At 38.3% G+C, this 25,040-nt stretch overlaps 1 long non-coding RNA gene across 1 annotated transcript in view; it reads left to right on the forward strand.

Moving 5' to 3' along the window:
* LOC108494291 overlaps positions 1–25,040 on the forward strand; it is a 141,206-nt gene that overhangs the window by 64,324 nt on the left and 51,842 nt on the right. The window contains exon 3 of the long non-coding RNA XR_001873806.1: positions 16,899–16,982. This is a non-coding gene — a long non-coding RNA (uncharacterized LOC108494291). The remainder of the gene's footprint in view (positions 1–16,898; positions 16,983–25,040) is intronic.

Genomic DNA, 25,040 nt, shown 5'->3' on the forward strand with positions numbered 1-25,040 from the left:
ATGGCCTGAAGTTGTGTCAGGGGAGGTTTAGGTTGGATATTAGAAAGAAGTTTTTCTCCCAGAGTAGTTGGGCACTGGAACGGGCTCTCCAGGGAAGTGGTCACAGCACCGAGCCTGACAGGGCTCAAGAAGCGTTTGGATGATACTCTCAGGCACATGGTGTAACTCTTGGGAATGGTCCTGTGCAGGGCTAACGGTTGGACTTGATGATCCTTGTGGGTCTTTTCCAACTCCGCATTCTGTGGTTCTGTGAATAACAGGAGGGAAAAAGCTCTCAGACACTTTTTTGGACAACATTTATCAAACAAGGCAAAAGAAGCACTACAATATATTTATTGTAGTGTCAGAAAGGGAAAAAGATAGAATTTGTCCATATAGAAGTTGTCATTTTTCAATAGCATTCTTTGCAATTCCAGTTTGTATGTATCACCTTACTAGTTGAAGCAGGCCTGAAGTCAGTGTTAAAATAGTCTACATGTAAGCCTAGATCTATGTGCTCCTGGTATATGGCCTTTTGGTACATTATAGGGATCTTCCAAACAATTTCCATCAGGCTTTTTCATTCAAAACTGATAGGCTGTCTGAGGAAATATTCTTGGCAATTCCTAGGCTGAAGCGTCAGAGCAAAAAGAGAAGAGAAACAGTATCATAGAAGATGGGTCCTATGGAATAGTTTCTGTGCTTTTCTTAGTGAGTACCTCCCTCTTTCTCATGTGTGCAAAGGTTATCCATGCCTTAAATAAGTACATTATTTTTTAGGAAAGTAAATATCACGTATTTTTTTAACCTAGTAATTTTAGGGCTAAGCTTAATACACTGACAGTACTGGAAATAGGATGTATGTGGCTTGCATCTGGGACATAGTGGCTTGTAAATAAAATGTGCCCAAAACCTGTGCCAACTTTTTCCCAATGTCCATTTTTTTATCACTGTGTATGCATTCAAACCTGAGTGCACATTTCCTTGGTGAAGATGTTTGATCCATGCCAATCATATAGGTTTATCTAGGCATAATAAAAGAGCACAATAAAAGTACTATGTGAAATCAGTAATGGCAGTAGTATTAAGTGCACAAAGTTGGAAATGAAAAAAGGTTGAGTTTAGAAATTTGGCCCACGACATGCACCAGAAATGTGTGTGGGTTTTTTCTCCTTTCTTTCCTTGGAGAATGTAGAATGCCTATGTGGAAAACCTCCTCTTACTCCTTGCATTTCATTCCTTTCCAATACTGAAATAAATCCAAGTTCTCATAGTTCACATAAAATGAATTCCGTCCAGGGAGATCATTGCCCTGTTCTCATTATTAATCTAGAAGGTTTCATACTTGCGGCATGTCACTGTGCTGTGAAGAATACAGAGAGGGCAGAGCCGCCTGCCTAGGGGCTGGGGGGAGAGGCGAAATGCCTCCCCTGGTACCCAGCAGCTTTTTCAGGGGTGATTTCATGTGGGTTTGAGCATGAGCGAGCGTAAAGCCAGGCCAGCCCAAGCTGTTCTCACAGGGAGTTGATGTGGGAAGGAGAGGCGCTGGGCTGCCTCTGCCGTGGGACACTCGGCGGAGCTCAGCCGTTTCCGTCGCCAATCCCTGACCCAGCTGACAGCGGGGAATTCCAGTTGGAGGTTATGAGACCTACACAAAACTGAGTCACACTGTATTTAAATCAAAATAAATATTTAGTGAGTGTTTTTCTTTAGGACCCTCTTGTGTGAGACTTATTAAATGTCGGTGTTTAACAGGAGTGCAAACACAGCTTTAATTAGAGAGGATGTTTTTGCTTAAAGCTATATGCCATCGTTGTGACTGGGGTTTGTAACTCTGTTATTAATGGCTTTTCCCAATGACCTGGTCTGAAGATTCCCAAACCACGATCCCATAGATCACTTCAGGTCTGCAGGGAGCTGACACACTGTGGCAGCTGCTCTTAGGCTTCTTGCCAGAGATCAAATCATGCAAAAAGCAGCTAAAACCACACTGAATGCTTTTTTTTTTTCTTCCCCCCCTCCCCACCACTTGCCCCAAGTAAGTGCTGTCTAATACAGCCTTGCTACTTATTTGTGAGTGGGAGGAAGAACTCCCAAGGACATCAGAGCTCTGGAGAAGTGATTCCTGGTAGCTCTTTTAGGAGGAGTCATTGGCACTTCTTTCCCTGTAGTTTTTTTTTTTTTTAAAAATACATGATGATTTATGTATGTTGGTGTTGGATTAATACTCAGTCCTACTCTCCTAGGATTTTTAGCTAGGTAACTTCTGGTGTAGAAATTAACATTTCTCGTGGTCAAAATACATGGAATATTCCATATATGGAATGTGTGCATGGAGGTACAGAAGATGGATGGTTTTACCTTATGAAAAATTCACTATTTTGTGAATCTCAAGTATGACAATTTGTGGTTTGGTATTTTCTTTCTTTATTTTTTTTTTCCTTTCAAAATCACGGTGTTAAACAACCGAAGAATCAAGTTCTGGCCAACTCCTATTTCAAGAAGGTTTTTGAAAATACCAAAGAAATTTTTTTTCTGAGCTGCACATTTAATCCATATTAATTTTTTTGGTGTCTTTTGAATTTCTTATTACTATTCTAGTCTCTTAAGATTGGAGAATGCTTTCTTGCAAATAAAAAGTTAATTCTTTTTCTGTGACTCAGGAGAAGAGTTTTCAAATTGTGGGAATATTTATTTTTATCTTATCGACAAGGATGTTGAGATGAAACAAATGCTTTTTTAAAAGACAGCAGCTGGTTCCAGCCTCCAGGTTTGAAGTATTTTCAGTTTCATCTGCTTACAAGCAGCTGGAAGCAAGCCTGTGTGAGTTGCTTGTTTAAGAGGTTAATGTACTTTCTATGGGGAATGCAGAACGGGATCTCACAGAAAGGAATATATTAATGTTGTCAGTGATGAGTTTTCATAAATTGAACTTGCACCAAGGGCCTTTGAAAAGGACTTTACTCCAAAAGTAATTTTTATCTTCTGCAAATAAAAATAACAAGTGTTTGACCATAGCCAGGTTGCATTTGTAAGAGGTAGTTTAGCTATTTTAGATATGTTGGCTGATTTAGGTTTTTTAGATGAATTTCAAACAAATATCCCAATAAAAAGAAATTTTCAGGGGAGGAGGATTATTTTATGTTCCAGTTCCTGGCAAGGGAAGGAATGCTTTCGAATAGCAAAAATCGCACAGAGGGTCTTTTTTATTCATGGTGTGTGTGTACATCAATACATATATGTGTCTGTATTAGAATTTTCTATGCAATTAGTATCTAGCACCATATAAGTCTAGCAGAAAAAAGATCCAGTTTGAAAGAAAAACATTAAATGTCTTAATTGAGATGATGTGTGTTGTTCAGCTGATGTATTGCTTTACGTAGAACGTGTAGTGAGTGAGGAGGGATTATTTTCACTTGAACTGTTCTTGTGATGAAGGGAAGATGAGGCAGCAGTAAAGTGGGTCACACTGAATCTCTCATTCTTTGTATAGAATTTGAAAAAATGGAAATTCTTTCCTTGCTGTGTGCATATTCTGTATTTTCTGGTTTTAATAAAACTGTTAATTCTGCTGTGTGTCTTCCTTAAATTCTCAGCAGTTAACATGTGTTCAAGATATTTCCTTTAGGAAAGTTTTTCTTTTTCCATATGCTAACTAGGGAGCTGTGAGGAGCACTTTCTTAAAGGGAGAGCAATGCCTGGTTCCAGAAGAATGGTGGTGACAGACATAAGAGAAAAACAATGACAGTTTCCCCAGTACCATGTCTGCTCACAAAGTGTGGTACTTGCTGTATGTTATAATGACCTGCTTAAAAAAAATTAATTCATTGTCAAAAAACCCCTAAGCATCATGAAATATGGTTCAAGATATGTTTATGCTTAAGATGTAGGCAAGACTTTGTTTTCTAACAATTCTTTGAATATTATTGTTAAGCATGTGAATAAGCTCTGTCAGGTGACCTATATCACTGAGTGATGGTAGCTGAGGATATAAAATACTGTACCATTTTGCCTTGTTGCAAACCCAGATGCACCCCACTGGGAACTGTTCTTCTAGATGGTATTTTGAGCTTGCATGTTTGAGTGGGTTTATTTTGCAGATGTCTGCTTGCCTGGTATCAGTAGATTCAAAGAATCTGGGTACTGACATTACTGGCTTTTTGAGTCAGGGCATTGCAGTATACCTATAGGCAATTCCCTGCCTTTGGCTCATTTAACATCCAGAACCTTCTTCCATACAATAACATGTAAGCTATGATATATTTAATATATCATAGAAGTCTTCTTGAACTTTAAAGAAATAGCATAGGATTGTCACTATGGATCAAATATTTGTTGCCTTGATTTGCAAAATCTTTGTCTACAGCATTCATTTCTGTACAGCTATTTCACATCACTACTTTGTCTCACTTTTGGTGTGATCTACATTATATGTGCATATTGTTCTGTTTCATTGCAGAAATGGTATGTCTAACAGCCAATTTGTCCTCCTCTATTCAAGAACCTTGGTTTTCTGGACCTTAAGAGACTATATGGACACTTATATAGATACACATGTGTATATCTCTAGTATCTTTTTCTAAAACCACAAACAAAGAGAACCTAGCCCTGGGATGCAGGTGCCGCAGTAAATAAATGGAGATCAAAGGATTTCATATTGTGAAGAGATGCAGTCAAATCAGAAGGCATAAAAAAGGAGAATGTTTTTAAAAGGCCTCAATCTAGGTGTTTTTTTCCTCAAGACATATCCTTTAATTTTCTCAGAAGTCTTAGAATGCTTATGCAGTGCAATTTTTTTCCTAATCTTTCCTGTATTATATTGATGGTTTGTGAACTGGAAAGGAGTGCTATAGATGGACCACAGAGTTATAGAGTTTCCATGTATCAATGTGTTTTTGTTCTGTCTCTCTCTTTTTTTTTTTTTGAGGGTAATGGAATTCATGTGCTTTGCAACTTTCATATGAATGTAAGGGAAAAACGAAGCTGCCAATATGAAGTGGATGTGTCCGTATGTCTTGATTACTTCTTCTTCCTCTTTCTTTTATGAGAATGCTTCACCATGAGCATTATCTCAGTATCTCTTCCTTTGTAATTAATGATTATAATTAATATTTAACTGCTGTTATATCATCATAGCAGTGTACTTCTGAACATTCTTTTAAAAATCATTTTGAAATGCAGCTGTGGAATGATAAATATAAATGCATATGGGACAAACTACATGGAAGAATTTGAAATAACTAGAAGTTACATTTTTTTTCTGATAAGGAAAATCTTGAAAGTATAATTTTTCTTCTGTTTAAACAGAGAGATAAAGAGGGGCTGTGAAGTTGTTTACCATGCCTGTGTGAAATAAACAAAAGCCAAATAGAGTATTGGATCATGATAAGGGGACAGCTCATATCTTTTTAGCTGTACTGCTAAATCCATACCTGATTTAGAGTGAAGACACTTAGAGTTGTGGGGAGGCATAGCCTATTTCAGGATGAGAGGAAGTATCTTTCTGGCAGTGAATTGTCACCTGTACAAATGGCACTTGCTATACTGTTCCATTTGCACTGGGGATGGTGACTGGGGTGAGAGAATCTTCCCAAAACATGCTTCTTCTGGGATTCTAGAAACTTGAGGCAGTTTCTCCTTGATGCTTGGTCCTGCTTCTCAGGGGTTTCAACACCCTAGTCCTGTGTAGCACATGCTGTCGGTAACACAACTTGATTCTTCTTAGAAGCAACCATGTCAGTCACAGATTGATATGTTCCCAGGCAATGCCTATTTAGGAGAGGTGTCAAAATTTAGGATTAATAGTGCCTGTTTATCTGAGAGATGTGCAATTTTTAGAATTCTTGTCTAAACACTAAAAAGATTTTCTGCTTATTATGGTTCCACTCTGCTAAATTGATGAATATTGTCCTTTATTTGAAGTGTATTAATAAAGATCTTAACATATTGTTTAGATTAAAGCAGCTTTGCATTTCATTAGAAAAAATATTATGTAATGATATTTGGACCTCATCTTCTTTTTCTTTTCCCCTTGCTAGTATTATTCTGTGGTGGCCTTCAAACAGGGAGTCTTGCTAGATTCTCACTGGGTGGCCAAAAAGCAGAAGATTACAAAAGTTACAAAGATTCATGTTTGTTTTGGGTGGAGGCTTCAAAGGCTCACAGGCTTCCTTACACAAGGATGCAGTCAGGAAATGGGAAGGGAGAAAAAAAAAATTAAATCTGTTTTATATAAAAAGGAGGTCATAAAGCCACTGTCCTTGCTTAGCCTCAGTGGAAAGGCAGTGTACTCATGGGTTTCTTTGCACTATATATGTCTTTGACGTTTGTGTTAGTTGAAGTCAATAAAGCTTCTTTTTTTTCTTTACATGTGTGCCTTAGTAATATAAAATACAGTGATATATTCATAAGGCAAATTGCAAGCAGTGTGCTGAAGCTTAGAGACTTAATGTGTATAGTTTTGAGGTGCTGGATGATGGGATGTATTCCAGTCCATATGTTCTGCAGATTGCAATTAGTAAAACCCTCCTGCTGCTATGTGGGATAAAGTGTGAGCTAGGATTTAAAGTTTGGGTTTGATTTTTTTTTTTTTTTTGCTAAGTTACTGAAGGGATTACCTCATCAGTTCCTTCCAGTACTAGAGATAACTCAGTCATGTGGCTTGCCCAGGCTGGTCTGTATCTGGAGGCCTTGTGATTTTGTTGTATATCACTAATGTTAGTCACTTTATTAAATGGTGTTAAGATACAGCTGTAAATCAGAATTCTAACATGATATTATGGATGTCTGCATGAACACAGGTCTTTATATACCATGTCAGACTGTTGACACTTAAATAATTGTGCACACGTATGTGCTAAGGATGGATGAAAATGAAAGGAAGAAATTATTTCTGGTCCTATTCAATCAATTGACTCCTTTTGCAAAGAAAGGAAGGAAATGCTCAGTATTAATATGCAGTTGCTTATATATGCTGCCAGTGGTGTTATCTGTTATGTTTTAAATATCTTGGTCAAGAAAAAAGATTTTTCTTGTGTTTCCTAGCTGTAAATTTTTTTCCCAAGGTTCCTACCCCTCCACCCCCTCACTTTTCTTTTAGGAGGCTTCCATTTAAGGAAGTTGCACACAGGAAGTGATTTAGATTGTAGAATGGACACAGGCACCATACATATGCATGAGGAGATGCTGTGAGATAATCAAGGCTTTGAAAGAAAGTCACCATGGAGCTGAAATCCCACAGAGGAATGACTGGGAGGATTCAATGTACTCGATTTGCTTCTTTGAAATTGTTAGCCTTAGTCAATATTTGCCTATGTAGGAATTATTGGTTTTGTTATTTATGTTCATTAATAGGTTAAGCCTTACATCACTTTTGTGGTGAAGTAACTGTTCGTTTCAGTTCCTGAACATCCAAGCACTATATCAGTTTGCTATTGGGGGCATTCTGCAGAGCACCCCAATGCCCCAACACTATTTGAGTGTTTTCAAGCTCCATCTGGGTCTGTGGGAACCAAGGTGTATGGAAAAGAGAGGGCTGGACACAGCTAGGAGCTCCTCTAGGGGAGGAGATGATGTGCAGCTGAGCTCAGTAACAGGATATAGCCTAAAACTGATTTGGCTAAATCTGCCTGGGCAGCCAGGACAGGGCAGGCAGCTGAGATCTCTCCCATGCTGCTGCTAGTTGGCCAAATGACTACATGACAGAAGCTGACCAATCCAGGACATTTTCATTTAAAGTCATAATATGTAGTCACCCACTGATTTAACGAAACTGAAACTGAGGAGTAGCAGCAGACACTGCAGTGTTACAAAGTGGTCAGAACCCAAGCTGGTTAACTGAGCATTGAACTTACTACGTGGGAAAAATTGAGCAAACTTAGTTTTCTTGGCAATAGTTACCCCTGTTTTCCATTTCAGGAGGATCTGGGGCTCTGTGAAATATAACTAGAGATTGTCGTTATGAGTCCTGCTCAAGTCAGCTTCCCAAGACCTCTTATGCTCAGCACTGACTCTTAAGTCAGTTCCAAAAACTTTTAAAATAGATATTACAGTGTGATTGTTGCAAGATTAATGGTACAGATTCTGTGGATGTAAATTATAGTTCAATTTGGGAAGGTTTGCTTGTCTAAATCCCTCATAAATACCTTCGTGCAAATATTAAAGTGATGGGGGATCCTTTATTTGCTTTGGGTTTCTCTTGGTGTACGCATTCCAAGAACTGACTTCAGTCTGACTATAGTGGCAGAAAATGAAACCTGATATAATTTCCACTAAGGGATGGGAAGATTAAAACAGTTTTGGAATCCAAACCTGAAAACTTTCCCAAGTTTGTCAGTCTAAAGGTGTTCCATTAATTCAGTGAGCATCCTTACCACAATGAATTCAGAGATGAGAAGCTTTACTAATGGAAGCTGTGACAACCATTACACCAGCAAAAATCAGTTTTGTCTCTGGAGTAGCAGGTATTCAGACACTCTTTCTTTCCTGTTGCCTTGCCTGAGAGTCAGTGCTGTAAAACTGAGAAAACTCTGATTATTGTTTATACTTAGGCATCCTTATGTGGCTGTGATGGTACCCAGGAACACTTACCTGATGGTGTTTGCTGAAGTATAAACTATGGTAATAGTTTTTGCTAGTTCACTGAGGTACCTGATTTTATTAGGGATTAGAATACTATCTTTTAAAAAACCAATGATTCTCCCTTCTGAATTTACTACCAGTATAATTTAATTAAGTATACATAATTTCTTAGAGTTACTGTGACTAAAAGTTGGATTTCTGATTATGAAGGTATTCTTTTTGGTCTAGAAATACATCCTCAACCTTTCAGAGAAGGTGGTTAGAAGTAGGTTCCTGTCTAAAGATACAGAGACAAAAAAACACCACCAAAACATACTATTTTGCATCTTATTTATCGTTTCTTGTGCCAGCCTTTTAGAAACTTGAATACAATATTTTCTTCCCTGTCTATGCTTTTTCATTTGTTTTTGTATCAAGATAATAGACTTCATTTCTATTTTTTTTTTTTTTAAGATGCTAAAACATCTGTGTTGTCAGAGTCATTCTTCAGGATGGGTTCCTCAATTATTTTGTAGTGAATGTGGCAACATCATGGAATGTTTACTGTTGTTTATGGGAATTGTAACCAATAGGAAGAAAACCAAATGAATGTTTGCATTGCTGCTATATTTTGGAAAAAAAGATTTTTGGCAGCGTAGAATACGTGTGTGTAATAAGCTCTGTATTTTAATTATAACGAGAAAGACATAAGAGGAAATTTCCTGTATTTTTTATGAGCATGACTCATAAGGGATATGTTTGCTATGGTTAATATCCAGTGGGTTTTTCCCTCCTGAAGTAGTGTCCGATGTCTGTGCACAAAATTCCTTCACTTGGCTGATCTTAGGCCTTGGCTTGTTTTTGGTTAATTTCCACTGTCTTTAGTCAAATGCATCTGTATTTTCCTGGTGTATACCAGGGGTAAATGCTGCCTCAATGCACTCGGGCNCCCCGCTTTTGTGTCTGCAGTGCACCATATTGTGGAAATGGATACTCTAAAATCTCATCTAAACTCATGGTTTTGGAACCTAGCTGAATTCGAACTACTTTGGTAACGTTTCCTGGCAAGCACATGAAAGCTAAACTTGTTAACTGCGCTGTCAGTGATGACAGTTCTGGAGTACCATCCCCCAAACTTGAATGTTTGTGTAGTCCCATGAGACACAGTGCTTAGATGCTTTCTTGAATACTCAGTACCGAGGTATGCTGGACCATGGCATGCAGTGTGGGCATGCTTCCTGCTGTCTCAGGTGAGTAGATGCAGCCAATACTGGGGTCTCAGGAGGAGGACAACTGTGAAAGTGTGAAAGGGGTTGGTGGGAACAGCACAGGGGAGTTTCCCCGTGTTTTTCTTGAAATGGATGTTACTGTTGTTTAAAGACAAAAACCCAAACAACATAACAACAAAAACCTACTGACACACTTCTGGGGAGTCCAATAAGAAAAAAAATGTGACAGATGGCTGCCATCCTGAGTAACTTTATTATATTAGTGGAAGAATGTATTAGATGCGTATGTTTGTATTCTGCCTATGGCTGAGGTTCTGGTGATGGTACTGGTATTATTTCTGTTCTGTGTCATCCCAGACATTTTCTAATATGCCAGTATCACTAGTTGCTGAAAACTAAAAGCAAGTTAAGTATAGCATTAAAGCCATCTGGTAGTTCAAACAGAAAAGTTAGATAATTAGCTGTTCTTGTCAAGGGACTGTGATTAAAATAGGCCATCTTCATAATAGTGACTGGTTTGCAAGGGACTTCCTGGAAACCACCTGGGATAATGAAAATGAAAAGAACAAAATTAAAAAGGATGGGGAGGTTGTGCCATTATAGCTCACGATGACTTTTTAAAGTGAATTAAGTCAGCTTTTAATTTGAAGACTGTTATTTTGGTACTTTGGAAAGAAACAAAGATTGAGTTTTCTGACTGTTTGGCAATGTGATGCCATTAGGTCAGCCGGGTTACTGCTGGAGATCCTTAACATTTTTGTGTGAAGCTCTGGTTTCATTGCTCTCATCCTTATTAACTTGTGAGTGCTGTCAGCAGAGCTCATCTTCAAAGGCCACTATAATCTGTGTAACCTGGTGGCTCTTGCTTAGGGAATTTGTTCCTTCTGGGAATTAGCACTATTAAGAAGAGGAAAAACATCAGAACGCAATTACTGCATCATTCTTTATCAGTTAATGATTGCAATATACATAACAATGTTAGTGTAATATGAATTTATATTGATAGATAACTTTTAAGGGAAAAGCTGTTTACCAAGTAGTCTTAAAAGAAACCTTATTGTGAAGGGAGGAAGGATCTGAGTAACTTTGGCAGCTCCAGCCCCCTCTCCAGCACTACTGTGGGGGAGCTCTGTGCTCCCTTTGGCTTTTCCTGATGAAGTCTTGTCCTCTCATCCAAAGAGATACCATCAGGGAAACCTCCAAAGGCTGAACAGCACTTGCCCTTTCCTGCATGTGGATTCCTTAGTGGCTGCCCTGTGCCAATGTGATAATTTTAAACAATGAAGTTTGACCTGAATCATCTAAGTTACGTATCTTTGAGAACACACTGTTAAGGGCAGCTATGTTAAATAGACTAGTAGGATAAAGTAAATGTGTAGTGCGAATGCTTCATTATTGGTATGATTTAATTAAATATATTTTCACTTCATATGGACAAAAATCCTATATATAAATGAAATTAGTTGAAATTTATTTGACTTTCTTTTTTTTGAATTGACAGTTGCTACTTATTTAACAATTCTAGTAAAGAGCTGTTGATGCTGTTTCAGATAAAGCCTTGTTAAGAGTTTCAGTGTGACTGTAATGTTTTTTCATATGGAATGTTCTGGAAATGTCTCGAAAATGTAATGAAGCTGAATACTTAAATTAAAATGTGGGCAACAATTAAAAGTACTCTGGCTTTTCTAAATTATTCTAAATTATTTTCATTTAGTGGAGCTTTTATGTCTCTTTATTCCTTGATTAAGAAAGCAATGATTTGAAAAATTATTGAGGTCTCCAAAGTGTGAGGGATGCTTAGCTTTAAAAAGCACGAGTAAACATTTCAGTGCAATGTGCTCCAAATAAATTGCTGTGAATGTTTGTGGTTATACAAATATTTCTGATCAGTATAATGGGTCAAACTTTCATATGATTAGAAAGGTGCCAACTGTACATATGCATGATCTCGTTAATAATGTATCAACGCATTCTGTATAAAACAGCAATGTGATGCATCTAGTGAATGCTTCTCTCAGGCTTGTTGTAAGAAGTGCTGAACCCAAGGAATGGCCTGAAGTTCTGTCAGGGGAGGTTTAGGTTGGATATTAGAAAATGGTTCTTCACCCAGAGGGTGGTTGGGCACTGGAACAGGCTCTCTCCCCTGGGAAGTGGTCACAGCACTAAACCTGCCAGAGTTCAGGAAGTGTTAGGATGATACTCTACATGGTGTGACTCTTGGAGATGGTCCTGTGCAGGGCCAGAGTTGGACTTGATGGTCCTTGTGGGTCGCTTTCAACTCAGCATATTCTGTCAATCTGAACACTGCATTATAAATTTTCTTTTCCTTTTTTTTTTTTTTTTAATATTGAGAAAAATAAACTATCAAACTCTTAAAAATTGCTTTTGAAGTGCTTTCTTGAAAACCTTCAAAAGCGGAAGATCCATATTTTAACTTCCAGGTGCAGGCTGGCACTCATGCTTTAGGTTGCCTAGTCATGAGCTGTTTCAATATCAACACTCAGTGACCTGATGGCCATGGTTCTGCTCTGTAATATTTTTGTTGGTAGCAAGCTTTTCCATTATGTCCAGTGAAACAGTCTTTCTAGTATTTGTACATTTTTAATGTTATTTATGTACAAGGGAGAAAATGGACTGAGAAGCTGACAACCAAGGTGAAGCAAGAACAGGCTTTTCACTTGGTAATATTATGACTGGCTTCAGATGAGTCTTGCAAATGAGTAAGCTACTGTCAAAGGTATGAGATAATAGAAAGCCTGGGTGGCTTGGGTTGAGCACTGTGAATCTCTTGGTGGCAGTTCATTGCAGTCAAATTTAATCTGCTTTTAAAATTCGTATTTTATTTTTAAGACCTAAAGCTTGTTATGTGGTATGACAAACCATTAGAATATTTCCCCCCAAACTGTATTTCTCTAATGTGCCAGAGTTTTTCCACATCTGCTTTTTGATGAGGTGTCTGATTATACATTTTTGTTTTGTCCTGTTCTTTGTACGAGTTGGTGAAATACAGATTTTCCTGTAGATAAGCCTTTGGCTTTTCAGTTGCTTCCACCTTGCAAAGAAATTAATTCCTTCAAGCCAGTGAGTCTGCAGCTCCAGCTGTGACTGTAGATGAATGTTCTTGCAGGGTCATGTACTGTAGCTCTGAACCTAAATAAAAGGATTAACAAGAGTTCACTTGGAGGAAAAACACTTAATTTCACTATAATAACTATGAGAATCCATAGGGAAAACCAATAAAGCTTTACTATTAAAATTGTTAACAAATGATTATTCCACCCTGACCCCCTCTTCCTGCTGTTACTGTACTTTTGGAGCAGTAACAAATGATGGGATTGACCTAATTCATGGTAGTGCTTTAGTCCCTGGACTACAAATGATCTTTTACTTGTAAAATAATTCCTAGTCTAGTTCTTTTAGGAGACAGTGATGGCATTTATGAAGGAAACAATATTTTCTGGTGCATTTCACTCAAAACTTCGCTTGGTGTGAAGGAAGAAGAGGCATTGTGTAGACAGTGATGCTGGGACTGAGCCTGGAGCTAGCAATGCCCTGATAATGCACCTCATTTCTTCAGAAGAGCGAGAATATTTTCCACAGCCAACACAAACTACTTTTAATGATTCCTGGCAGAAGGGGAGGATTTCCAGGGTGACTCTCTTCAGCTGCAGATAATAGACCTCATTGTTTTATCTCCAAGCCACACCTCTGCTTGGGATTGGGGAAGGGTAGAGGGGCTGTTGGCAGGGGGCTTCCTCACCCAGCAGTATCTCTCTTGGGTGTTGGTGACTGTAGTACAGCTGCTTTTCACTGGAGCAAGTGATTTGAAGGGCCAAGCCACTGCTCAGGCAATAATCCTTGAGGGCTCTCCTGTCGCAAATGGAGATACAAGGAGAGGATGGAAGGGTTTTGATCATAGTAATCTTGACTCTTCCCCTAGAATTCTAGGACTGCCAGCCTCAGGAAGCAGTCAAAGCAAACAAAACAATACTTGTCCATTTCCTTGGGAAGGAAATCAAGTAATAAAAATTGACTAATGTGACTGTCGTGCTTGGTTTAAGAAGTCAAACAGAAAAAAGTTGTCTAATTTTAAAGGTTCAAGCTTGATAGTATCTTTGTCTTTTGCTTCATTTGGTCTTTGGAGGTGGTGAGTCCTGGTTGGTAGGTTGGTGACCCTCATGAACCCCTGTCTAGAAAATGCCACAGTGCCCATCTGAGTTGCCTGCTAGGAGCTCCTGATGCTGAAGCCGAGGCCTGAAGTATGATGCATGAACAGGTTTCCCCGAAAATGGTCCATGGTTCTGCATAAGCACACAGCACCACGAACTGGAAAGCATTTTGGGTTCTTTCATGTGCTTTTGTGTTCCTTATTTTTATTTTAAACATTTTGCCCCTTTGAGACTTTTTTTTGTGCCTACTATATATTTTCAAAGAAATATAACTTATAAAAGTATTCTTCAGTCTTTCTTTCATCAAAAGGTTACTTTTTTTTCAGAGAGAAGAAAAATCTGGACAACATTGAGTTGTGTGTTTCAACAATGGTTTTCATTCTTGACCAGATGAGAATCACGCTCTACTTTGGCTGTTGACTCACTTCTTTTGTTTCTCTCCAGTTTTCTTGCTTGCAGGCTCAGGAATGTGTTTTTGATTTTTTTTTCCTCTTCATGATTATTTTGTGGAGAACCATCTGAGACTGTAGGGACTATGACTAGTCCATAGGGAAGGCCTAGGAGACACAGTCTGCATAGAATTTCACATGAACTTTTGTTCTTCGCTATACCTTTGCTCCAGCACTCTTTGAGCCAAATTTTTCTGATGGTCTCTTGTTTAATACTTAATGTGGCTTTAATTAGTCACAAGTAGCAACTGTCCTCTAAAGGTAGGAATTGCAGTCAAATAAATTAGGCATGCTCTTTTATCAACTAATTTTCATTAGTTGGTTTGATTTTTTTTTTTTTAAAGGTAAGCAGTCAGTGCTTTAGAGGTGTTTCTGGTTTTCCTACATTCCTCAGTGATCTTGGGTCCCCTTGCAGAAATTACAAAGGTTCTATTGGAAGACACTTGAGTTTTAAAAGCATTGTTTTGTGGAAACAGTTGGCTTGATATTCTGACTGGATTTTCAATACCTTAGAGCTGTAAGGTGAAAATTTTAGACCAAAGCCACCGGAGATAATGATACAACTGTCAGGTGTCTCTGTTTATGTGTTAGGTCTTTCATTGTTGAGTACATATTAACAGGATTTAAACATGGACAGGGAAGTGTAACTTAGGGTCTTCTCCCTCCTCCCTTCCCCCCCAGCTCCCAATAGCTTGAATGTTCACCAAGTTTTTAAGATGCATTCTGGATAAAGCTAATTTACATTAGCAATTTAAATGTTCTGTATTCTGCTGCTGAAAAATTCTGCTAAATCCATGTCTACCAAAAGGCAAGGTGAACCGGGTTCTTTGTCTCACATCTCATCCAGTTTGTACTCAACCACGTTGTGCAGTCTAATCTACACCTGAGTAACAACTCATTGCCCTTGGAACTTTCCATTCTGTGTGTGCTGTCTCACTGAAGGCTGAGCAGGTTGTGTGGATGTAAAGGCAGGTATTCATTAGCCACGACAGGCTGTGGCTGCTACTATAACATGAGAGTGGGGGAAGCACAGCTCGACCTATTTTTTTTTTTAGGCTAGTTTGATCTGAGAGCTAACAAATTGATCTATCTATTTAATTTGTAAAAAAAGAGCAAATACGAGAGGAGTCCATGATGAAATAAGAATATCACTTGTTCATGTTTTTTAAGTTATTTCTTAACACAGGGCTGCATTAAAGCCTCTTCTATGTAATAGGTGGCAAGGTTCTGTAGACTTTTTGACAGCTGTGTAAAATTGGTGGTGCGAAAAGACACAAATTAGAAAACTGAATGTTAGATAAAACACTTAAAATTTTGTAGATGACAAGATAAGTATCTGAGCATGGATTTAGTAAACTTTGTCGTATGATAAATGAGGTATAGTGAAACACAGTTATAGCCATATCCTGAGTGATACTTTGCTAGGCCTTATTTACTGGAGTAGGCAGCTGGACTGTCCATGAGTAGCAACTGTGCTAAGTAGCAGAAACCAGAATGTTCCTATCTTGCACCTTAGATCTGCTGAAGATAATTTTATTATGTGTATAAGGAAGAAAATATGTGATATAGATGTAATTCACCATAAAGTGCGGTGCCCTTCATAAAAACAGACCCATTGGCATTCTTTTATGAAGGAGGACCTTTCTTGTGCCCTAGAAACCGTGTTTTGTCCATGAAGTTTACAGTGCTGTGCTGGTAAACATGGGAGTTAATTGCAGTACATGAAATCTGAAAGGTTAATTTGCTGTCTAGTTGACTGCACCGTTACTTTGTTAATCAAGCAGATGCATGGAACACTAGCAGTGCACATTTTTTCTTATTTGGTGTTTGATTTAGAAAAAGAAGACTTTGCAGAGATACCATTTAACTGATATAAGTTGCAGAGCCTTTTAATACACTTCTGCTGTGGGTCTAAATCAAAAGGTAGCTCTAAAAAATGCTGTGTCCAGAATGTTAAAGTATTCTTTATACCCGGACACTTAAGAAATACAGAGCTTTACAACTGTGAAAATAAAGGAAGAATGTTAAGGAAGGGCATATTTCACATTTAGCATAAGTCATTCTTTCTGTAAAATATAACCATAATTTGGAAATGTTATTTCTCTTTCTGTGAGAACTGAAAAACTTCTCTAGATATAATACGAATTAGTATCAACAAGTGAATATGTAGATAGAGCATAGTTGCCAAATAATTAAAACAACTATGGATGATTCTTTCTCTTCTGATTCTTCTATTTTTACATGTCATGTTGATTTTCCGTCTTTAATTATTCTTGCTAGTGATTGTGTTTCCTGTGGTTCTGGTTCTGCCTCAGCCAAATGTTCCACACTTTAGTTTGAATGCATGGAGAAAGTCTAAATAAAAAGTTACATTAAAAAAAATAATTGGAACAAAAGAAATCCTTCCAAATGCAGTGTCAGACTGAATTATGAAGTATTATTTTTCTATTTGCTATGGATTTGGTGACTTTTGTGTTGTGTAACATGCTTGTATTTCTTTTTTAAACACTTAGGAGTTCATCAGACTTTTTTGTTATGTGGTTGCTGAAGCATTATCCTGGGACAATAGTAATGATGGATGGATGAACGTACTTCAGGTAAGAAATCAGATGTATGTCATTTGGGATGGCTGTTCATTAACTTTCCTCACATTGTTTTGGTTCATCTCTAATAGTAGGAGTCTTTAATGTTACAGCACTAAAATTCACTGATTATTAAACGTAAATCTCTTGTCTACATGAGTGTTTACATATGTCTCTCTATAAATCAGTGTCAGCAAATTTTTTGTTTTTCTCCTAAATTTAGTAACTCTGATAAGAGATGATGTTGCTGCTATTATAGTCCTTACCCTTGCTACTGTATAAAAACATTTCCTGAAGAATTTTATTTCACATTAGCAGTTACAAATGTAGGTCTGAATATAAGGATAATTTCAGCATTTCTTGAGTGGTTTAAGTAACTTGTTCTTTAAGGCTGTGCCAATTCAGGATCTAGTTGTGAAGGTGTCAATACCTGTGGAAGTTAACCCAAGATTGTTAAAGCCTGCACAAAGGCAAGCAAAAGTTGGTCTTGGTTCACAAACTTCCTGAGAAAACATGGACAAATTCTTTAGTTTCAGTATCAGTGGAAAGTAAGTGCCCACACACCAATATCTCTGGTAGAGAAGATAGTATGTCCAGAGTATTTTTTTTGCACACTCTGATATGCCCAGGGCTACACTGAGCTTTCTGTGCACATGAGGATCACCATGTTGTGCTGGTATTGTAGAGCAGCCAGTGCTCTGAAGTGAAGGTAGTTACTGCTGAATGCACACTGCAGTTAAAGCCAAAGACTTGGGCTTATATATAAGTGGTGTCTTAGTACACATGCGGGCTTTAGTACCTCTGGGCTTCCAGTTGCCCTCTTCTTTTCTTCCTTTGTAAGAGCATTGTGAAGATGAATATGGTGAAGACTGCATTGTGTTCAGGTTGGAGCCAGATGTGTAGTATAGGTAGAGTGTTAAAGGGGTGTCTTAAGGCAGGGACACAAAATATACAAAGGAATGACCCTGGAGTTACTTTATTCTCCAACTTGCGGGACGTAAGAGCATAAACATAGCAAACACATCAAAATGTCAGTATCTGTCAGATCAAGAACTGTGTTAAACCTAGAGTTTTAGGGAAGGCATAGTAGCCTCTTGTCCCAGGGAGTGACTGATAGCTGATGCCAAGAGAGGAGAGTGGAGTATGCTGTTGCTTCCCAGATCAGCCTCTCATGGTCCACATGTTAAGGATATCTGAGTCAGTGGTGGCTTCTGTGTTGAGTAGCCTTGGCTATGCTTTCCCTTTCTGTGAATTTGTAAGGTTATGTTTTGAACCTAGGTGAATTTTTAGGCTGTGCAACTTCATACTGTTCAGGATTCCCAAGCTGAATGCTGTGAGGGAGAGAGCAAGTAGTTCCTGAAGTTAGTTTTGAACCTCCTACTTGCTAATTTCATTTTACCTGGGGACTAAGTTGACATCCCAGGAGAATCAGGAGTTGAACTGAGCCTTTTCTGCTCTGGTGGAGTGGTAGGAAAGGATGATGGATGTGAAGCTTTAAAGAAGGATTAACAAGCAGTTACACTAAAATTTCCTCAAAGTGAAATGAAACTGCTGGTCTTCTGTGGTGCTGTTGGTGTCTTCCTAAGGAATAGGTTGGAGGCAGCTGCTCAGACCTGCCTTGCTTTTCTCTCTTAGCTTATTTACTGTGATTTTAATAGTAATTTGGATGTTGAGTGACCTTTATGTTCTGTACCTCCTTGAATTAAAAAAAGCAATAGAGAAGATGATATGTCATTTAAGCTGTAAGGCAGTCATCCTGGCCATTTTTTTCCTGAAAGAATTCGAGATTGTGTGGAAGAAGCCATCATAAATTTAAAATATCCTGGGGACACACACTCAGCAACATATTAAAATATAGAACCATTAATCAGAACTGAACTATATTTTTTCTTGTTGCTTTTCTTTCACACACTTAAAACATTGCATTTGAGTTCACAGAAACTTTAGGTGGAGTAAAAACTAAAGAGGAATTGCTCAATGATGCTTTTGCTGCAAAATCATTGCACTGAGGACCTGATTATACATATTCCAGCTGATGTGTCAAGGCTATGGAATAAAGTGTGAATTGCATAAATCTACCTGACTTGCTTAGATGGAGTCACAGAAATACACTATGCAATATATATGATATTGTGGTAGGGTTGCAGAACTGGAAAAGGCTATGGCTTTGCTGAAGGTGAGCCTCTTTGAAAAGGTAAAATTTTATACTTTGAATGTGCTAACTACAGAATGCAGAGTACTACACTTTCAAGAGTAAAGACATTTAAAATTTTGTAGAAGCAAGCAATAAAAAACAAGCTCTTAGCTAAAATTTTAGATCCAGATGAAGGAGAAGTATTTAATTATTATGATTCTCCTTGGCAGACAATACTTGGGAGACAGAATTTATACAGCTGGATAGAAGCTCGGTTTATTTTTTCTCGTGATTTTTGTTTTTGCTAAAACCAGTAGAGATCTTGGACTTAATAGCTGTTTCTGATTACAGAACCAACTATCCCATCTGCCTTCATTTTCCCTTCTGCATCTATATGCCTTATGAGGTACAAGGCAAGTTGTATGTAGCATATCGTTTAAGGCTATTTCAGCTGAAGGTGACTCCACTGTGCACATTCTTATGACTCATGGAAGAGCATGTAAAGGACTGCTAAGCCAGCTTTCTCACTTAGAGGAAACTGCTGGGCACCTTGTTCCTCACGTCCCCAGGAAATGGGCAAAGGTTTTCCCCCAAATCCCTTCTGGGTGGGCTGATGGAGACTGAACTCGTGGTACAATATGGGCAGCTATTTAATGGAGAACCAAAAGAAGGAACCTCGAATGAAAAAGCTTTGCGATACTAGAACTGTGGGTGAAGTGTTTGCTCACTGTTTTAAGCCTTCGAATTGGGGTTGTGGTGGGGAGAAGGGCAAATCTGCTGCTTTGCTTGCCTCTACAGGAAGGAGTGGCTGAGAAAAATGTGTTGAGAGAGTTTGGTAATGGAGAAAGTGAGTTGGACAATTTGATTAGGCTAAAGAGAATAAGGTTTATCCACTGATCATGTGGATGCATGTGAATATGTGGAGGTGGACTGTTTCTTGCCAGAGAGTTTTATAAAATTGTAAAAACAGAGCAGTTCTGTTTTTTTTTTTTCTGTAGCAGGATATAGCTAGATTGTAAACTTTGGCAGGACTCTTAACATCTGAATGCTTCTTGAAACTCTGACAATGTTTTTGTAAAACTAATTCTGGAACTGGAATAAATGAGAGAGTTTTCTATATTCTCCCTCCTGTTAATTAGATGAAACAGTAAGTTTTATATTTTGTCCAGAAAGGGGTCAAAACAAATGAGGAATTGAGAGTGGAGGAGCCAAAGAGGCATAAGTAATGAGCCAATTTCTCAAACTGGCAATGACATACCAAGAGTTTGGAAAAAGTATGCTTGCAAGCTTCCTTTATTATTATAACCTCTTGAACAGAATAATCCAGTCCAAACAGCTATAAACGCTTTCCAATAGAGAAGTTTATGACCTAGTTTCTGACTGAAACACAGTATCACAGTGTATGGAAAGAACTTAAATGAAGATGCTGGTGGCAATGCCTCTAGCACGTTGTATTAGACACTTGGTGTATGGCCCTTTGCAAATACTTGTTAATTGGAGTCAAGTGGAATGAATTTGAAACATTGGAGTGTGGTGTGTTTTGGTTTTTTTTTGTTTGTTTTGTTTGTTTTGGTTTGGTTTTGGGTTTGGGTTTTGTTTGTGTGGTTTTGTTTGTTTGTTTGTTTTGTTTTGTTTTGTTTTTTCAGGAGGTGTAGATACTTAAATGCCTGAGTTGGCATGTAGAATTTTCATGGAATGTCTGAATTTTTTCACAGAGGACTGTTCGGAAAAATGTTCATTTTAGAGTTATTTCAATGGGAGTTCAGCAATTATAGAAAGCCTTTTTAGATCCTGTGTTTAGAGCAGTGAAAAAAAAAAAGGGTGCATTTAGTCTGTTCGCAATCATAAATCTGTTCTGGAGAGACAGGGATAACTTTGATTAGGCTTCATTCTGTTCATTGCCCTCCTGTGAGGAGAAGGGCAAGGAGTTGTGGGGAATGTGCTAGGAAGAGGTGGGAACAAAAATGTTGAACTTGTGATTTGAGTATCCATTTCTCTTGAACTGAAGAAACACAGCCTGGCAGGAGGCATCAGAACAGGCCACATTTCAATTAGCTGCTCTGGTGAGAGGCCGGCAGACAGGGCATTTCTGTGCTGGGGGGCGAAACAAGGCATAAGTAAACTAGATGAGCTGTTACAAGTTAGGGGATTTTGGTTTATCTCCTTTTTATTGCTCTTCCTGTGACTCACTGATGTCATCAAAGGCAAAGGAGCTGTGCTGATCTCCATCAGCTGCAGCTGTGGCCAACACCAACCATCCCTTTCTTCTGCTTTTTTGAGGACGTTCAGAGTGATTTTGAAATCACATATCATTAATGTCAAGAAGAATTTCTGAGTGCTGTTGAGTTTCTGGGTGTTGGTTAGCATAGAAAGAGCTATAGTTAAAATTCTTGCAGTGTTTCAGTTATAATTCCTTCATTGTTTCAGTTGCTTATAACTTCCTGAAATGCTCTTGTCTCAAGTTGAAATTTTCCAGACTTGATCTTGGCCTGAGAGTGACCTTTTTTCCCTATTCTCCTTTGTTTCTTTTTTCTCTGTGGTATTAAGTGAATATAGCTCGGGTGTTTCATTTATAATGAGAAGAAAGTAGTAGAAAAATACATTACAGCTATTACTTTAAAACACAGACATCATGAATAGCTCAAGCAGTGCAGTTGCTAAAGAAATGGTGGTGAAAATCATCAAAAGTACTTCTTGAATCTTACCAGCATCTGTGAGAGAGGGCACTCAGAGGTCTTAAACTTTCCATCATGCACATGTATTACATAATTATCATGCAGTTATTTTGGCTGATTGGTGATCAGCTGAATGAAGCAGTAGTCTTTGGTGAAAGAGTGAATCTGTTTTTCGGTGTTTGCCATGACCCTGGTGAGACAGGACTTGAAATTCAGGCAAGTGCTGTGTTGGGATGTGCAACAGGAGCCCTGTGGGGCACAACTCCTGTCTCACAGTTCAGGCTGAAAATGCTGAAGTTTTCAGAAACTCTTCTCCCAAGAAAGCAATTTCTTGACAAAAATTTTAAATAAACTTTTGACTAACTCTTCTCAAGCTGTAGGCTATAGTAGTTTAAACTAGAACTCAAATGTCTTAGGGGATGGAATTTAAACATGGGATGGAAGTGGTAAAAAATAAATTGTCAAGTGCTTTCCTTTAAATTAATGCTGATATTGTGTCTGTTTATTAATTTATGTAAAGACTACTGATTATGGTGGTGATGTTGCTAAACAAAAAACTACGGGGTTTGACTTCTTGACTTGTACTATGTGTTTCAAGAAAAAAAAGGTCATGTGCTTGCCTGTTGGCTTGTGTACAGGCTCGCTTAAAGACTGTGGTTTCTGCCAAGGACAATCACTGTGAGTGTTTCTATAAAAAAATATAAGAAATTTTCATTTCTAGAGTTGGCTTCTCTTGGTCTCTTCTGTTCCATGGGAAATATCAATTCCCATGCATTCATGAATCATCTTTGTTTCTGAATGGTTGTGTCTTTCCAGTGATACAGACAAGTGCCTGACTCTGAAAACTGCAGGGCAGCAGCAGAGAGAGGGTGAGAACAGAACTGCCAGCAGATCTTGGCAGAGGTTCCCATTGTGCTCTCCAGCTCTGTAACATACGTTTTAAGTGAATTCCCTAGCTCTGAACCTCCTGTGTAATAGCACAACTCTGTGATCTTGTAGAGGACTGTAGAAACTTTCTCTGTTGCCTGTCACAAACTTACGTTGATCACCTGCAAGATTGTCCCTTGCAGGAGCTCAGGAATGATGTTCTGACACTGCTTTAGGAGCACTACCAGCTGCTAGGTAAAAGTAAGGTGCCTATGGAATAAGCCCAGCTTTTCATGTTGCTGCAGAATACTTATTTCTTGTTGGAGAATAGTACTATACACATGGTTTTCTTAAGATTTAAGGATCTCAGGATTTAAGATTTGGTCAATAAGTACAACATTTTCACCACAACCACTTTCACCTCTAAAAATTAATCAAAATGTATGTGCTGCAACACAGAGTGATACAACTACCTTAAAGTTGCATTGATCTATCATAAAAAGCAGAGTCTAATAAAGTTTCTAACTTTAAAGGAAACAGCTCTGTGTTGCCAGTTTGTCTTCAAAACAGGAGAAATTGTTTTCTTTAAATCAGCAACCAGATTTTGATTCAACTTGCTGTTCTTTTGATGAGAAACTTGTCAAGTGTGCCATCTTTCTGACTGTCCCTGAGTGAGTCACAAACTACCTAAGTATGTAAAGGACATCTGTCTAAAAAAATTGAGGGCTTGTTTTCTGGGAAAACCTTGAATTCTGAATTTTTTCAGGCCTCTTGATATGTGGTAAATTATTAAAGTGGAATTACTTGGAAGAGATACTGTAATAAACTTCAGATTCAGCAACTAAAATACACCTTTTCCTTAAAGCTGGCCTTGCTGGTTCTAATGACGATGATCAATTCATGCTTTGTTATTGGCAGCAGGTAGTGAACCACTGCAAATGTTGTGGGTAAATGACAGTCAATGTGCAAGAAGTTTTAGGTGAAATGAAATAATCAAAACTTCCTTGAAAATTACAAACTTCTGTTTCTGTCATGATTTCCTTGTCGTTTCAGTCTGTTTAAGTTTGCTCTCTTCCATGCTGTCTTTGGGCTTATACTTTCAGTTACATTTTTAAATGTCGAACTTTTGAAGGACAAGCATCTATTTCTACCACAGATATTAAAATGAAAACTCACTTATTGGCACATACAAAAATTTTGGGGTTTTGACCTTTTTGGCTCAACGTGTCTAAACTCTACACTTGGATGGATGAGTACTTTCAGGGTTACAGCTAGGTGTTGGTTTTTTAGCCAGCTGTAGGATATTTAGGGTGGATTTCTAATAGCAGCATGGAACTAATTTTATCACGTTGACTTTCTCTTCAGTGGTTTCTGCATTGGTTTTTCCCTTGTAACCTACACTTTAATTCTAGGTATAAGTATTTTGCTAGTCAGAATGGGCTCTGGTGTTCAAAACTTTAGTAACAAAAGTGTTTCTCTCTTGGGGTATTTAGAAACTGATCTTTAACCTGTTGAATCAAGTTAAATGGAGAGCGATAGCCTTAACTCACCTTTTTATTTTTTAATTTCAGCTAATTTATTATTAAATACTCTATGGTGATGAGTGCTTTGGAAAAATTCAGTTTAACTTCTGAAATGCCAATTTAGTAATCATCCTTGCTTTGTCACTTCCCCAGCCCCCATGTACCTCCTCTTATATACATGCTCTATAAGTTAATGAAAGACTCACTATAGGCAGAGAAAGCTCCCTGAGAGAGATGAAGAAACTCCCACACAGTAAATTCATGACTTGCCGAACACTGCTGCCGGTCTGCTGAAGGAGGGATCAGAATTGCACTTTTTTTTTTTTTTTTTGTGCCTGGCTAATTGTGTGAATGCATCCCATGTGCCTGACCCTCCTCCTCCACCTTCCCAGGGCCCTCGAAAGTAACCATAATCCTCATGCCTCCTGTTTCCTTGCCAGAAAAACACATCAGCTCTTAGCTTGGAAAACATCCTGCTTTGCAGATGTGCTGTGTTCCAGGGAGGATGGCCCTCTCCTGGCTGTGAGCTCCTCAGATCAGCGGCATGACGGCATCTCTTCTCAGCCCTCTTGGAATTGATTAATTCTGGTTATGTTGCTGCTCTGTGTATACAGTCAGAGCAGTCTCTTTTCTTATTTCAGGGATCACTGTAGAAAGGCCGTGTTGCAGATCGTATATCGTTGGGTTTCGACATTCGGTACATATGGTGACTCATAGGTTTATTTTATAGTCAACTGAAAATTCAACTTGGAAGTTTAAACTTGTTTGAGGATGCTCGCAATTCAAAGGGTTTTTTTTTTAAATAATTTTTTTGGGAGTCACAATTAATGCGTAGACCTCTTGCAGGGAGAGGTTAAGCTGAAGTGGAAATACT

Source organism: Lepidothrix coronata, unplaced genomic scaffold, assembly GCF_001604755.1.
Source record: "Lepidothrix coronata isolate B3197 unplaced genomic scaffold, Lepidothrix_coronata-1.0 Scaffold23, whole genome shotgun sequence".
Lineage (NCBI taxonomy): Eukaryota > Metazoa > Chordata > Aves > Passeriformes > Pipridae > Lepidothrix > Lepidothrix coronata.